Here is a 15,370-nt window from a genome sequence, read left to right as displayed (position 1 = left end):
CGGAGACGCGAGGGGGGGAAATATGCTGATTTGTGTAGTCAGCCTAGATTTTAGAAGTTTAACCAGGAGGGGGTTACTGTAAGAAAGCATGCATCCTCTAATTGCTGGGAAAGGTGGGAGAGCAGAAGCAGGTAGATCTCTCAACCTTCCTCCATTGTCACGAGACACCAGCTACTCATGACTCACTTCTATCTCTATCTTCACAGCACGAAGACATTTAAATTCCAATTGGGGCTCCAACTGCCACCGGCCCACAATGGCTTGGCTCTAAGTGTCCTACCAGTTAGCTTTCTCCTTCTCCCCCGCTGCCCCACTGTTACCAACATAAACCCCGTGCACAGCGTGTCGCCAACTCTGGGTGTCAAGTCAATCCCCACAGGGTCCACCTCGAACACCCCAGGAACCGGCATAATCTCCGCCGACACGAGCACAAACTCCTCGATGGATGTGGCCTCACTCCCCAGGGTAGGCTTAGTAACGCTCACCGGCATATGCTCGGATATATACACCGGCGGTCCAGCCTCGCTTCCACCCTGGGCAAGCTTAACCACCGCAGGCTCGGAGACCTCACTCACCGACTCAGACTCTGTCACCTGCACGTCTAAAGATGGTGTCGGGTCGTACCCTGCTGGACCCGGACATGCTGGAAGAACTGCTGCCGGGTCTATCCGCGCTACCGTAGTAACCACCGTAGCGCAAACTACGGAGGTTGCTTTGCACACCATGGGGCCTAACTTAGCCCCCTATAAACCATCTATGGTATTTGTCTCATGGACGGTCTGTTTCTGGGGCAGAGCAACATCCACACTGGCATGATGCTCTTCCAGGCAATTATTACTTTTCAAACATATCCCCCACCTGCGCCCTTACTATTTCATTGTTTTTATTCATTCCCTCTTTTGATTCTGTTTTACAATTCCTTTCTCTCAATTCCATGCTATATTTATCCATAGCCCCGACATTTTAATTAATAATAGAAACATTGCTCGGATGGCCATCTCCTTTGCTTCCTGTGTCGTCCGCTCAGGAATGGGGGGGGGGGGGGGGGGGGAGGGGAGAAACTGTCTGTCCGCTTCTTACCCTAACCTCCTCACTAGCCCCCAACCCCAGCTCGCTTCCTTCGTCCTCGCTGCTTTCTCGTGCTGCCAAATCTCACACATCCACCAGCTTTGTGCAGCAGCTTTCTCCCCGTGCTAGCTTAAACACCTCGACAACAACAAAAAAAAATACATTTTAAACTTTTCACCGCAATCGCTGAACTCCCCTATGCACTGCCTCGACACAAATTGACTAAATTTAGAAACCCTTGGGTTCCAAGACCCCGCTCCAACACGAATGTATCACGTTTGTCTGGCGGGTTCAACAATCTGCACCCCTGAAAACAATCCACCCCTCGAAGCATCCATAGCTCCGCCCCCTCTCTCCCTTGCCTGTCGGAGCCCCATTATGAACTGCCTTACTCTCCTCTGCTATCGTCTTGTCTTCTCTTGCCAACCAGTGCATTTGATGGATTGTTTACATGGAGGTCTGTACAAACGTTTCCTTCACTTTAAACCCTCGCTATTTATTCCAATGCACCACCCTCAGTATGGAACACATTCAAACAAGACATTATTTAAGCTACATGTCCCTGTTTATTACATCAAAATTGGCTAACTACTCGTACACGGACCATACTACTCGAAACAGTTCTTATGGTAATAAACCTCATGGTGCCTGGTTATATCAGTCGCTGAAGTATGTTCACCCTCCATCCTTTCCCTCACTTTAAATGGCACCAGTGCCAACTCCGCTTGTGATAAGGCTGAATGCCTCAATTTTTTGTTTGCTTCCAAATCTTGTCACCCCAAACACTCATTCTGTACCCGTCGTACCGAGTAACACCAAATTGTGCCTGCCCTGTATCTTGCGCTTGTGAAGGTTTCTGGCAATCCTCGACTCAGATTCTGCAGCTGGATTGGACGGCATCAGCTCAGGTGTCCATAAACACCTGCTCTTGCATAGCCTCTTTCTGTTCTGTTAATCTTACAATTTACCCTCGGTCATATTCCATCTCAATAGAAATCAGCCAACACCACATTACATAAAAGATGCAAAAACCAATCCCCTTAACTGCAGACCTATCAGCTTACTTCCAATCATCAACAAGGAATGCATCAGCACAGTTGACATAAAATCATTCCTTTTCTCTCACAGCCTCATCCCAGATCACCAATTTGAATTTGACTAGGTCACTTTACCTTGGAAATGCTGCCTTTACTCTCCCAATAATTGATGAGGGCCCTTAATATCAGATATGAGATCAGGGCAGTCTCACGAGACATAAAGTAGGTCAAACTTTTGATACAGTTTGGCATCCTGCATTGCTCTCCAAACTATCTGCCTATGATATCCAAGGCAAACTCCACTCATGGCTTACCGACTTCCTCTACTCTTGTAGCCAACATGTAGGTCTCAGTGTAATTCTCTCAACTCTTCTACCTGTCATGGCTGGAGTGCCCCGAGGCAATGATATGTGCCCTATCCTATTTCTAATCTTCATCAACAATCTGTTTCTCTGGAAAATCCTCTTCATCTCTTAGCCGATTTCTCCACCCTCTGCAGTGACATCCTTTATTGTTCAGAGGCAGGCAGCAGCCTCTGCCCTCTCCTCAGATCTTGATATAATCACAAGTTGGTCAAACACTTGGAATATCTGTTTCAATCAAGACAAATCTCACACTCACTACAAATGGACACCTGAACTCTTATCCACCTACAAGGCCTTCAGCTCCAGTTTTATGGAATACTGTTCTCCCCTTTTGGTTGTATCCCCCACCTTGCACCTTGCTCAACTCAATGCTGTGGAAACAAAGGCCTTCAAAATAATTGGACCTTTCAGGATGAAGCCTATATCTTTCACATCGCAGACAGGTCCCATGGTCTGTATTCTAGCACCTCCATTCTGGTCTTGCATCCTCTGCTCTTTCTGTGCTCTGCCTCTCCTCTTCCCCACCCCAAGTTTCGACATGGCACACACAGGTCTACCAGCAAACCCCTCCTTGTGAAACGCCTAAAATCAATGCTCACATCCACTCATTTGTTCCTCTTTGTTTTCCCCATCTGTGGAACCAAATTCCACATTCTCTTCAATCTCATTCTTTCCTCCAGACCTTGAAGATATCTGTTCACCACACTCACAGATAATCCCCCATCCAAAATCATGATCTGTTGAACCACAATTAACCATACCCAAGCAAATTTCCAAATTTCCAGTCTTTCTTTCCTGAGAGTTTGCTTTTGTGTCTAACTTGCCCACCCCGTGTGTCCTCCTTTACCCCCCGTTCTTCCACATCCCTTATTTCTCAAAGTCTCCCTCTATTTTGTTCCTCAATGCTGCTGTTGATATGTACCCCACTTCCTCTATTCTGCTTTCGGACTTCCGGTCCCTCGAGCGACGGGGCTTGCTTCGATCTCTCCACGGCATCAAAGTTTGAGTGTTTTCCCATTCGTTTCTTTGTCAAATTTCCGCTGCGTATTTTGTTGTGTATGTGTTATTGTGCGTTTCTATTTGGTTTTGGTTTTGTAGTTGTTGCAAATTTGTGTGTAATTAGTCGTTTCTTTGTTCGCGCCTCATGCGCCTCTCGTGTCTCGTGCGGCCTCCTCGTCTCGACTTGTGCCCCGCCCCCTATATCTCGTTTTGCTTTCACCTCTGCTCCTGCTTTCTCAAATCCACGTTCTCACTTAGAGACTTTTCCCAGATTGTTTTTCATGGTTTTGTTTAAATATTTATTTAAATATGTTTAAACCGCAGCCGTGATGCTGACGCCGGCCCCCCCCCCCTCACCCCCCAGAATTTCCATGTTTTAAACGTTTCCCAGTGTGTACCCTGGATAAGAATAGGTACGGCGTATCCCTGCGTGTCGTAAGAGGCGACTAAGAGGGTTGGCGTCAGGAAGGTCATCCGGCCATAAAAACATTGCCTCAAAAAGAGAACCATGACAATTACAACTACATGTGGGCAGGGTACAGCCCGAGTTGGAGATCGGTTTCTGAGGTTTGGGACATGGAATGTAGGGTCAATGGCAGGGAGATCAGGAGAAGTGGTGGAAGTATTGGTCAGAAGAAGAGTGGACATATGTTGTGTGCAAGAGACGAGATGGAAAGGAAGTGGTGTGAGAATGGTGAAGGGTAGGCAGGGACAGAAATACAAGTTTGTGTGGCAAGGGTGCCCGGAGGGCGTGAATGGTGTTGGTGTCCTGTTTTCTGAGGAGTTTGTAGACAGTGTGGTGAGTGTGACTAGAGTGAGTGATAGGTTGATGATGGTGAAAATGATGATTGGAAAGCTCTTGGTGAACGTCATCTCGGGATATGCTCCGCAGGTTGGTCGAAGCGATGAAGAGAAGGACAAGTTCTGGTGTGCGATAGAGAAGCTGATGGAAAACGTGAAAGATGAGGAAGTTGTTGTGGTAGGAGGAGACCTAAATGGACATGTGGGAAGGAGTATGGATGGTTTTGACGGAGTTCATGGGGGTTACGGATATGGTGTGAGAAATGGAGAAGGTGAAAGGATTTTGGAGTTTGCTGATGGAGCTGATTTATTGATTTGTAATACTCAGTTCCAGAAAGAGGATAATAAGCTTGTTACATACACGTCAGGTGGGTCGACGACAACCGTTGACTACCTGATGGTGCGTAGGAGAGATAGGGGGCACCTCCGGGACACAAAGGTGATCCCGGGGGAGGAGGCTGTTTCACAGCACCACTTGGTTGTCTGCGACGTAAGGGTGAAAGGTGCGAGGAGAGCTCGGCGGGTGAAGTACCAACCGAGAATGAAGGTGTGGAGGTTGAAAGAGGTGACAGGAAGGGAGGCATTAAAAGAGAGGCTGAGTAGGGTCGAGGATGATGTGGTTGAGCTTGAAAGTGGTTGGATGTCAATGAAAGCTAGTCTGTTGGGAGCCGTTGGTGAGGTATGTGGATGGACAAAAGGACCACCAAGGCACTCGGAAACATGGTGGTGGGATGATGAAGTTGGAAAGAGGATCGACGAGAAGAGGAAGAAGTTCAAGGAGTGGCAGAAGGCGAAGGGTACGGGAGCAGAAACAGCAGAGCATGAAAGTTATAAGGCAGCCAGGACGGCTGCAAAGAAAGAGGTAGCAAAGGCGCAGGAGGCATGTAGGAAAATGTTCGGAGAACGCTTGGATTCGGAAGAGGGTCAGAAAGCAGTATTCAGGATTGCAAAGCAGATAGCAAAAGAGAGGTGTGATGTGATGGGGGTGAGTTGCTTGAAGGATGAAGTGGGACAAATCGTTGTCGACCCAGATGGAATTAAAGGAAGATGGAAAAGATATATGGAAATGCTGTTGAATACAGAAAATGAATGGGATGGCAACATAGAGAGTAACCCAGTTTTAGGACCGGCAGAGAAGATAACTGAGAAGGAAGTTGAGGAAGCGATAAAAGCAATGAAGGGTAGAAAAGCGTGAGGGCCGACGGGAGTTGTGGGAGATATGTTGAAGGCAGCAGGAAGTTGGGGTGTGAAGAGAATGACAGAGATCTGTAATCTGGTGGTGAAAGAAGGTCGCATTCCAGTGGATTGGGAACCGAGTACCCTCGTCCCTCTATGCAAGGGGAAAGGTGACCCTCTGGAGTGTGGCTCGTACCGAGCGATAAAGTTATTGGAGCATGGAATGAAGGTATTGGAAAGGGTGTTGGAGAGGAGGATAAGGAAGAAAGTGAAGATCGACGAAATGCAGTTTGGATTCATGCCAGGAAGAGGAACGACAGACGCGCTTTTCATTGTGAGGCAGTTACAGGAGAAGTACATGGAGAAGAGGAAGAAGTTGTTTCTTGGGTTTATTGATCTGGAGAAAGCATTCGATCAGGTTCCACACAAAGTATTGACATGGGCATTGAGGAAGTTAGGAGTGGAGGAATGGTTGATCAGAGTAGTGATGGCAATGTACAAAAGAGCGCGCACAGCTGTAAGGACAAAGGACGGGAACAGTGGTGAGTTTGAGGTGAAGGTGGGAGTGCATCAGGGGTCGGTACTAAGTCCACTACTATTTGTAGCTGTGATGGAGGTGCTGGCTCAGAACGTAAAGGAGGGTTTACCGTGGGAGTTGTTGTATGCAGATGATCTGGTGTTGATTGCGGAAAGTATGGATGGACTGAAGGGAAAGATGAACACGTGGAAGGAATGTATGGAGACAAAAGGTCTGAAGGTGAATATCGGAAAGACGAAGGTGATGGCAAGTGGTAAGGCATGTGGTGAGGTGGAAAGAACTGGGAAGTGGCCCTGTGCTGTGTGTAGGAAGGGTGTCGGAGTGAACTCCATTCAGTGTACAATGTGCGCTGAGTGGGTTCATCAAAAATGTAGTGGTCTGAGAGGGTCATTAACCAGTGTGGCAGCTACATTCAAATGTGAGGTGTGCACAGAGGGAGCTGCAGATGGAGGAAATGTTGAGTTGGATCTTGGAGACGGCGTGAAGCTGGAAGGTGTGAAAACATTTTGCTACCTCGGAGACATGCTGAATGGAGAAGGTGGATCAGACTCGGCAACGGTTGCTCGAGTGAGATGTGCATGGAAGAAGTTTCGGGAATTGAGTGGCATGCTGATGATGAGGTGAGTGTCGTTGAAGCTGAAGGGAAAGGTGTATGCTGCATGTGTGAGAAGTGTTACGATTTATGGGAGCGAGACATGGGTAATGAACGTAGAGCAGCAACGAAGGTTGGAAAGGGTGGAAATGCGAATGGTTCGACGGATGTGCGGAGTATCGTTGAGAGAGAGAGGAAGACAAATGATGAATTGCGGAAGATGATGGGAATAGAGCCTGTGATTGATGCTGTGAAGAGGAACAGGTTGAGATGGTTTGGTCATGTGTTGAGGAAGGATGAAAGTGACTGGTTGAGAAGAGTGATGGAAATGAATGTAGAAGGAAGTAGAAGACGGGGAAGACCGAGAAAGACTTGGCTAAAGATGGTGGAAGAAGAAATGCGGACAAGGGGGTTAAACAAGGAGAGATGCAGAAAATAGGGCAAAATGGAGAAGATTGTCATGGGGACCACAAGGCTAACCCCCGCTCTAGCAGGGAAAATGGCCTTTAAAATGCATGTTGTTTGTTGTTGTTGTTCCTCTATTCTGCTGTTTTTGTTCTGTTACATCAAAATCAGTTGTATGTTCTAGCTCTTCCATGAGTCTTGACTTTGTCTTAAAATAAAAAGGAACATACTACTTTACACTATATCATATTACATTGTTACGTTTGTCGGGGGTGGGGGTATAGATTACCTTAGAACAGATAGAACTATATAGAGTAGTATGGTCCGTGTACGAGTAGTTAGCCAATTTCGATGTAATACTGTAAGCAGCGACACTTTAGCTTAAGGATTATCTGTTTAAATATGCACCATATATATGGAGGGTGGTGTGTTGTATGAAATAGCTAGCTTTAAAGTGAACGAAATGTGTGTAAAGGCTCATGTCATCCCCAGGGTGGGGACTGGGCATGGCTTTGGAGAAGGAAGGGAGGAGTTCCACCACCCGAGCGGGAGGAGGAACGGAGACATGAACGCCTCCCATGGAGTGGAGTGATGTACACCTCCGAAGGGGGCGGAGTGTTGTCCGGCCAACCAGGGGAGGAGTTTATGTTTTTCGAGTTTAGTGCGCTGGAGGGAGGGTATGAAAGATTGCGCCCGAGGAGAATTGGTTCTTGGGAGAAAAGGGATTCGCCCAAAGAAAAGTGATGCTTTTGTTTGTCTGCCTCCTTGCCTGTGTGAGGGGTGGGAAAGTGAGCGGGAGGGGTGGGAGAAAGAGAGGGGGGGAGGTGGGAGAGAGAGAAGGGTTGGAGAGAGAGAAGGGTGGGGGAGAGAGAAGGGTGGGAGAGAGAGAAGGGTGGGAGAGAGAGAAGGGTGGGAGAGAGAGAAGGGTGGGAGAGAGAGAAGGGTGGGAGAGAGAGAAGGGTGGGAGAGAGAGAAGGGTGGGAGAGAGAGAAGGGTGGGAGAGAGAGAAGGGTGGGAGAGAGAGAAGGGTGGGAGAGAGAGAAGGGTGGGAGAGAGAGAAGAGAGGGAGAGAAGAGAGGAGACAGAGGAGAGAGAGACAGAGAGACAGAGATAGGGAGACAGAGATAGGGAGACAGAGATAGGGAGACAGAGATAGGGAGACAGAGATAGGGAGACAGAGATAGGGAGACAGAGATAGGGAGACAGAGATAGGGAGACAGAGATAGGGAGACAGAGATAGGGAGACAGAGATAGGGAGACAGAGATAGGGAGACAGAGATAGGGAGACAGAGATAGGGAGACAGAGATAGGGAGACAGAGAGAGAGACAGAGAGGAGACAGAGAGGAGACAGAGAGAGAGACAGAGAGGAGACAGAGAGGAGACAGAGAGGAGACAGAGAGGAGACAGAGAGGAGACAGAGAGGAGACAGAGAGGAGACAGAGAGGAGACAGAGAGAGACAGAGAGAGAGACAGAGAGAGAGACAGAGAGAGAGACAGAGAGAGAGACAGAGAGAGAGACAGAGAGAGAGACAGAGAGAGAGACAGAGAGAGAGACAGAGAGAGAGACAGAGAGAGAGACAGAGAGAGAGACAGAGAGAGAGACAGAGAGAGAGACAGAGAGAGAGACAGAGAGAGAGACAGAGAGAGAGAGAGACAGAGACAGAGAGAGACAGAGAGAGAGACAGAGAGAGAGACAGAGACAGAGAGAGAGACAGAGAGAGAGACAGAGAGAGAGACAGAGAGATAGACAGAGACAGAGACAGAGAGAGAGACAGAGACAGAGAGAGAAACAGAGACAGAGAGAGACAGAGACAGAGAGAGAGACAGAGACAGAGAGAGAGACAGAGAGACAGAGAGATAGAGAGAGACAGAGAGACAGAGACAGAGATAGAGAGATAGAGATAGAGAGACAGATATATATAGAGGACGTTGGAGATTTCCCCACTGAGAACCTAGACTGGCCTCGGGAACCTGCATGGCAATCCCGCTGGTAAATTATTACCTTCGCAAAAGCGGAAGGTTATGTTTTGATCGCTGTGTATTTATTTGTATGTCTGTGTGTGTGTGTGTATGTTATTCGCATAACTCAAAAAGTATTCAACCGAATTGCATGAAATTTGGTGGGATGATTGGTTATTATACGGGACACATTTGATTAGATTTTGGGAGCAATCGGGTCAAAGGTCAAGGTCAAGGTCACGAAAAGGTCAAAATCGTATTTTTGTTGTTCTGTTCCCTACACTCCCATGCCAAGTACAGAACAGTAGCTGCGGCGAAGGTATGCGCTCTACCGAGTGCCCGTTCTAGTTTTCATTGCACTCGATTAAGTTACACTTTGGGCACATTCTTCAATCTTTTTTTTCACTCAATATGATTTCCTAACAGTAGAAAAAGTTAAGTTTAATGCTTCACATTTTCTTGTATAAATATGGAGAATAATGGATAACACCCTTGCTTAAACAAATACGTTTAGTTATAAGAATTGTTATTTCTTTAAAATGTTCAGATTTCACCACTTATTTAGTTCACGAGGTCCAATCCTCAAATCTGAACACAGATTTTGATTACATACTTCAATTAGTCTATGAGAGGTTATTGTGGTTGCAAGGCAAGGCATTTTTGAGCAGGCCAAAACAAAATAGCAGCTGAAGACCCTGGCAAGGTGCAAATGGGTTGACCAAGGGTAAGCCTTTTTTTGCGTCATGGTTTTGGAGTTATGGAGGGCGCACACACCACACACACACACCACACACCACACACACACAAAACATTTATGTGCAAATTCATGCCAAAGCAAATTGTACGTCAATTGCGAAAGATATTTAATCTGGGCCATCATGAAATTTGGCTCCGCAACCAGAGATTTTCACATTGCTGTGGCAAGGTCAGATCTGTGCCATACGATGAAAATGATATTCCACCAAGTGAATCACATGATGAATTTGAACCTCCGATTACGAAACTTGTGTGTTGCATGATGAAGTATAGAAAAGTGAGGAAAAAGTTTGCCATACTCGTGTTCTCCACAAAAATCATATATATATATATATATATCTGTGCAGTGTCTGTCTTGTCTTGTGTTGTCACTGAACTACTCAAACTTTTGTGAAATCGTACCAAACTTCTGGTATGCACATATCTCTCCCGTCGGTATGTCCTAAGGGTATTTTGTTTTGAAAAATATTCCAATTTTTTTTTTTTGGGGGGGGAATTTTTCGGGAATTTTTTTTTTTTCAACTTCAATTGTTTATAAAATGTGATATCACGTATATTACAAATACATTTGTGCAAAATAATTGTTTGAATTATGATTGGTTGAAACCATGACAAAAGGTCAACTCGGGTACAGTCATTTATCTATATATCTACACATCTGGGCGGTGTCTGTGTTGTCACTTAACGACTCCCTCAAGTTTTGTTTCCGTGGTTGTGAAGTGTTTTTAATAACGTTGTGGTGGTTTTGAATCACGTGGTGCTGAGGTATTTTGAATTACGTGGTGGTGAGGTATTTATAATTACGTGATGGTGAGGTGTTTTTAATTATGTGGTGATGAGGTGTTTTGAATTACTTGGTGGTGAGGTGTTTTTATTACGTGTTTTATGGCTGTGAGGTGTTTTGAATGACGTGGTGGTGCGGTGTTTTGAATTACTTGGTGGTGCGGTGTTTTGAATTACGTGGTGGTGAGGTGTAATCGTCCCAAACTTCCAGTCTGCACCTACCCCTCCCCTATGTATGTGCTGAGGGGTTCTTTGTTGAAAAAAACCCAAAAACATTCAACCTAAATTGCCTATAAAAATGTAATATCACAAACACAACAAATACATTTGTGCAAAATAATTGTTTGTATTATGATTGGTGTAAATCATGACAACACAGCAACTCAGGTACAGTCATTATTCTCAGCTGAAATAAGCCTGTTCCTCTGTAACGACGCTTATATATATATATATATATATATATATATATATATATATATATACACGACGCAAGCTAGTACACACACACACACACACACACACACACACACACACACACACACACACACACACACACACACACACACACACACACACACACACACACACACACACACACACACACACACACACACACACACCGTTCCTTTACTAACCCGGTGAGACGGGAAGTGCGGGCCCCCTGCTCGGGGGGTCCCACGTTTCTGGTGCGAAGCCCAGGGGTCGGCCGTGCGAGGCGCGCGTCTTAACGGGCTCGCGTCACGTCGGAGAGCGACCCGGGCGACCCGCTCCGGGGACACGTGTGTGTGTGTGCGTGTGCGTGTGCGTGTGTGTGTGTGTGTGTGTGTGTGTGTGTGTGTGTGTGTGTCCCTTCAGAAGGCTAGGTTTTAAAGGTTTGAGTAGAGCTTGAGGAGGGATTTGAGTGGGGGAGTTGGGGGAGGGGGTTAAGAGGCAATCTTTGAACATGACTGTGTCCACCGGTTAAAAGACCTAAAACACTGAGGACCCAAAATACCCTGTAAACTGTTAAAGACACAAAATATAATGAAGATCTAGAAGACCCCAAGGACTCTGAAGACCCAAAATACCCTGAAGACCCAAAAGACCCAAAAAACCCCAAGGAACCAAACAACCCCAAGGACCCAAATGGCAAAGAGGACCCAAATGACAGAGGACCCAGAAAAGCCCCCCCTAAAAAAACTCAGAAGACCCCCCCCCCCCCAAGGACTCAGAAGATCCCCCCCAAGGACTCAGAAGACCCCCCCAAGGACTCAGAAGACCCCCCCCAAGGACTCATAAGACCCCCCCCAAGGACTCATAAGACCCCCCCCCCCCAAGGACTCAGAAGACCCCCCCCCCCCAAGGACTCAGAAGACCCCCCACCCCCCCAGGACACAGGAGGTCCAAAATATCCTGAAGATCCAAAAGACTGAAAAGACCGAATGGGCCCAAAAGACCCAAAATACCCTGTAGACTGTTAAAGACACAAAAGACCATGAAGACCCGGAAGTCCCCAATGACCCAGAAGACCCCTAAGGCCCAGAAGACCCCAAGGGCTCTCAAGACCCAAAAGACCCCAAAGATACAAAAGACAGAAAAGTCATTGAAAACCCGATTGACCCCAAACACCCAAAATTCCCCGAAGACCCAAAAGACCCATAAAGACTGAAAAGACCCCAAGATCTTTAAATACCCAAAAGACCCCAAAGATCCAAAATACACCAAATACCCTTAAAGACCCAAAATACAACAGACACAAAAGACCCTTAAATACCCAAAAGACCCCGAAGACTCTTAAATACCCAAAATACCACAAAAACCCAAAAGACACCAAAGACCCAAAAGACTGAAAAGACCCCAAGACCCTTAAAGACCCAAAATACCCTATGCCGAAAGGGGGGGGGAGGGGCTCTACCAAAAATGATACTGCTCTTGCACCTTCTTGCCATATAGTGATCACTGATCATAACTACTAAGTTTGATGAATTTCTGCACAACCGTTTAGGAGGAGATAGCGTGACGAACGGACAGACGGACAGAGATAGAGGGCCAGGTGATAACAATATCCTCCATTTTTTTTAAAGCACAGGGATAAAAATTGGAATAATGAATCAAACACAAGATGGCAAATTTAACAACATATACATTTAAGGCGAAGGCATCAAGAATGGTTGAGCAGTACACACAGGGAACCTCATGAATCACACCCAACAAGCAGCAAGTCACTGACACAAATACTCAAATCCCCACATGATTGCCCCAGGCAATGTGAACGACTATAATTCAAGTGTATGATGAAACAAAGGTCGACATTTTCTGGACAGATCTTTACGGCTGTCTAATTATTTTTATGTGCACAGAGAATGATAATGGGAGCCAAATTTAGGAAAGCAAGATGGGGAAAAGGAAGAAAACCAAGGAGGGTATAACAGAAAAGAGATAGGATACAAACGTATCAGAGTGTGGAGACACAAATTTTAAGGTTATGAGATGGAAGGGCCAATAATGCATCTATCTATAATTCCAGTAATCTCTGTACGTTTGTACGTTTGTACGTCTGTACGTCTGTACGTTTGTCTGTGACCGCTGTTTCTCGACAACTACCGGTCCGATATACTTGAAACTTGCCAGGTATATTGCTGGGGACCCGAGGATGTGCCTTTTCAAGGTTTGAAATTAATCGGACAAGTACTTACCGAGCTATGGCGATTTAGCCGTTCGCCGTTCGCTTTGCCGTTGCGAATGGACCAAACCATTCATGTAAATAGAGGGGGGGGGGGGGGTTCTGTGGTCGTTCGCTTTGGCTTTGCGAATGGACCAAACCATTCATGTAAATAGAGGGGGGGGTTCTGTGGTCGTTCGCTTTGGCTTTGCGAATGGACCAAACCATTCATGTAAATAGAGGGGGGGGTTCTGTGGTCGTTGCGAATGGACCAAACCATTCACATCGAATCATCGAATCACATCGAATGGACCAAACCGTTCGCTTTGGACCAAACCATTGCATGTAAATAGAGGGGGGGTTCTGTGGTCGTTGCGAATGGACCAAACCATTTCATGTAAATAGAGGGGGGGGGGATATAATTTTAGATATATATATAGTACGGGCATTGGCAAGGAACGGGCACCCACGTACGGGCAATGCCCTAGTATAATATAATGGGATAAAGGAGGTGAAAGGGGGATGGGTTTTGGGGAGGGGTTAGAATTTGCCGTGACATATTTCACAAACAAATGCTTCTTCATAAATGTTACAAAGTCAGAAAAACAATTAATGAAAAGATTGGAAAAGCATGTGCAGTTCACACACTCTTCACAAGTAATAATTCTCCAGTGCAGTTCATATTTTTATATTTTAGCATGATGCATTGTGAAGCATTGTGAAGTTATTTTAGCAGTGTGAAGTCATCAAAATCTTGTGTCCCAAACCCCTCTCTCTCTGTACCCACCATACCCAGTCGTACCCATCTGCTCCTGGACTCTGTGTCCTTTCCTCCTGACAAGGTGGAAAAGTTTGTCAATCCTCGACTCTGATTCTGCAAATGAACCAGACGGCATCAGCCCACGGGTCCTAAAATCCTGCTCTGCCGTTCTTTCACCCCCTCTCTCTGTTCTCTTCATCCTCTCTTTTGCTCAAGGTCATCTGCCATCAGCTTGGAAATCAGCCAACATAACGACTTTACACAAAAAATGTGCAAAAACAGATCCTTGCAACTACAGACCAATCCGCCTGCTCCCAATTATCAGCAAGATAATGGAATCCATCATTGCTTCGGATATCAAATCTTTCCTCTTCTCCAATGTCTTGATCTCTGATCATCAATTTGGATTCAGACCAGGTCACTCTACTCTGGACATGCTGCTTCTGCTGTCTCAACAATGGATGGAGGTCCTCAATGCCAAACAGGAAATTAGAGCTGTCTCCCTTGACATATCACGCACCTTCAATACGGTCTGGCACCCCGCTCTGCTCTCCAAACTCTCCTCCTATGGTATCAATGGAAATCTCCACGCATGGCTTACGGACTTCCTCTCTGGTCATAGTCAACGTGTGGCCCTGAATGGATTTCTCTCATCTCCCCCCTTCCTGTTCAGGCTAGAGTTCCCAAAGGCAGTGTTCTGGGCCCTGTGATTCTTCTGGTCTTCATCAATGATCTCTCCGACTCTGGAAAATCCTCTTTCTCTTTTCTGATGACTGCACTCTCTGCCGCTCCATACCTCATCCCTCAGATCGGCAATCTGCAGCCTCCTCACTCTCTGCAGATCTGGACAAAATCACAGGCTGGTCAAACAAGTGGAACATGTCTTTCAATCCTGACAAATCTCACACTCTTACTATGTCTCTCCGAAAAGACCGTCTGGACAACCCTCACATCTACTTTCTTAACAATCCTCTCCAAGAAGTTCTGTCACTCAAGCTCTTGGGTCTCACAATCTGCCATGATCTTTCCTGGGAAAACCACATTTCAAAGCTGGCCTCCAATGCCAGTCGCCGACTGGGCCTCCTCCGTCGTTCGAAGTCCTTTCTTGGCATACCTGAGCTCCTCACCACATACAAGGCTTTCATCCGCAGCTCAATGGAATACTGCTCTCCCTTCTGGGCTGGTGCTCCTGCCTCACACCTAGCTCAGCTTCATGCTGTTGAAACCAAAGCTTTCAGAATCATTGGAATCTCTCACGATGGAAACCAACTCTGAGGGCCTTTCACTCACTCACCGCAGGCAGGTTGGTGGTCTTTGTCTTCTACCGACTCCTCTCTGGCCAAGCCCCCCCAGCTCTGTCCCCCAAATACTCCTGCAGGTCGCACAAGATCTACCAGCAACCCTCTTCTGGTGAAACTGTCAAAATCAAGACTCTCTGCTCACCTTCACTCTTTCATTCCTCTTTTCTGCCACCTCTGCAACAAGCTCC

The 15,370-nt window shown here is 46.5% G+C and overlaps 1 protein-coding gene across 1 annotated transcript in view; it reads right to left on the bottom strand.

Annotated features, from left to right (window-relative positions):
* Window positions 1-15,370, bottom strand: part of LOC137435233 (uncharacterized) — an 81,341-nt gene that overhangs the window by 35,111 nt on the left and 30,860 nt on the right. The gene's annotated exons all lie outside the window — the stretch shown is intronic.

Source organism: Myxine glutinosa, chromosome 9 (assembly GCF_964187855.1).
Source record: "Myxine glutinosa chromosome 9, kmMyxGlut1.1, whole genome shotgun sequence".
In the NCBI taxonomy this organism is placed as follows: Eukaryota; Metazoa; Chordata; class Myxini; order Myxiniformes; family Myxinidae; genus Myxine; species Myxine glutinosa.
This window is presented reverse-complemented; position numbering and strand designations above follow the sequence as displayed.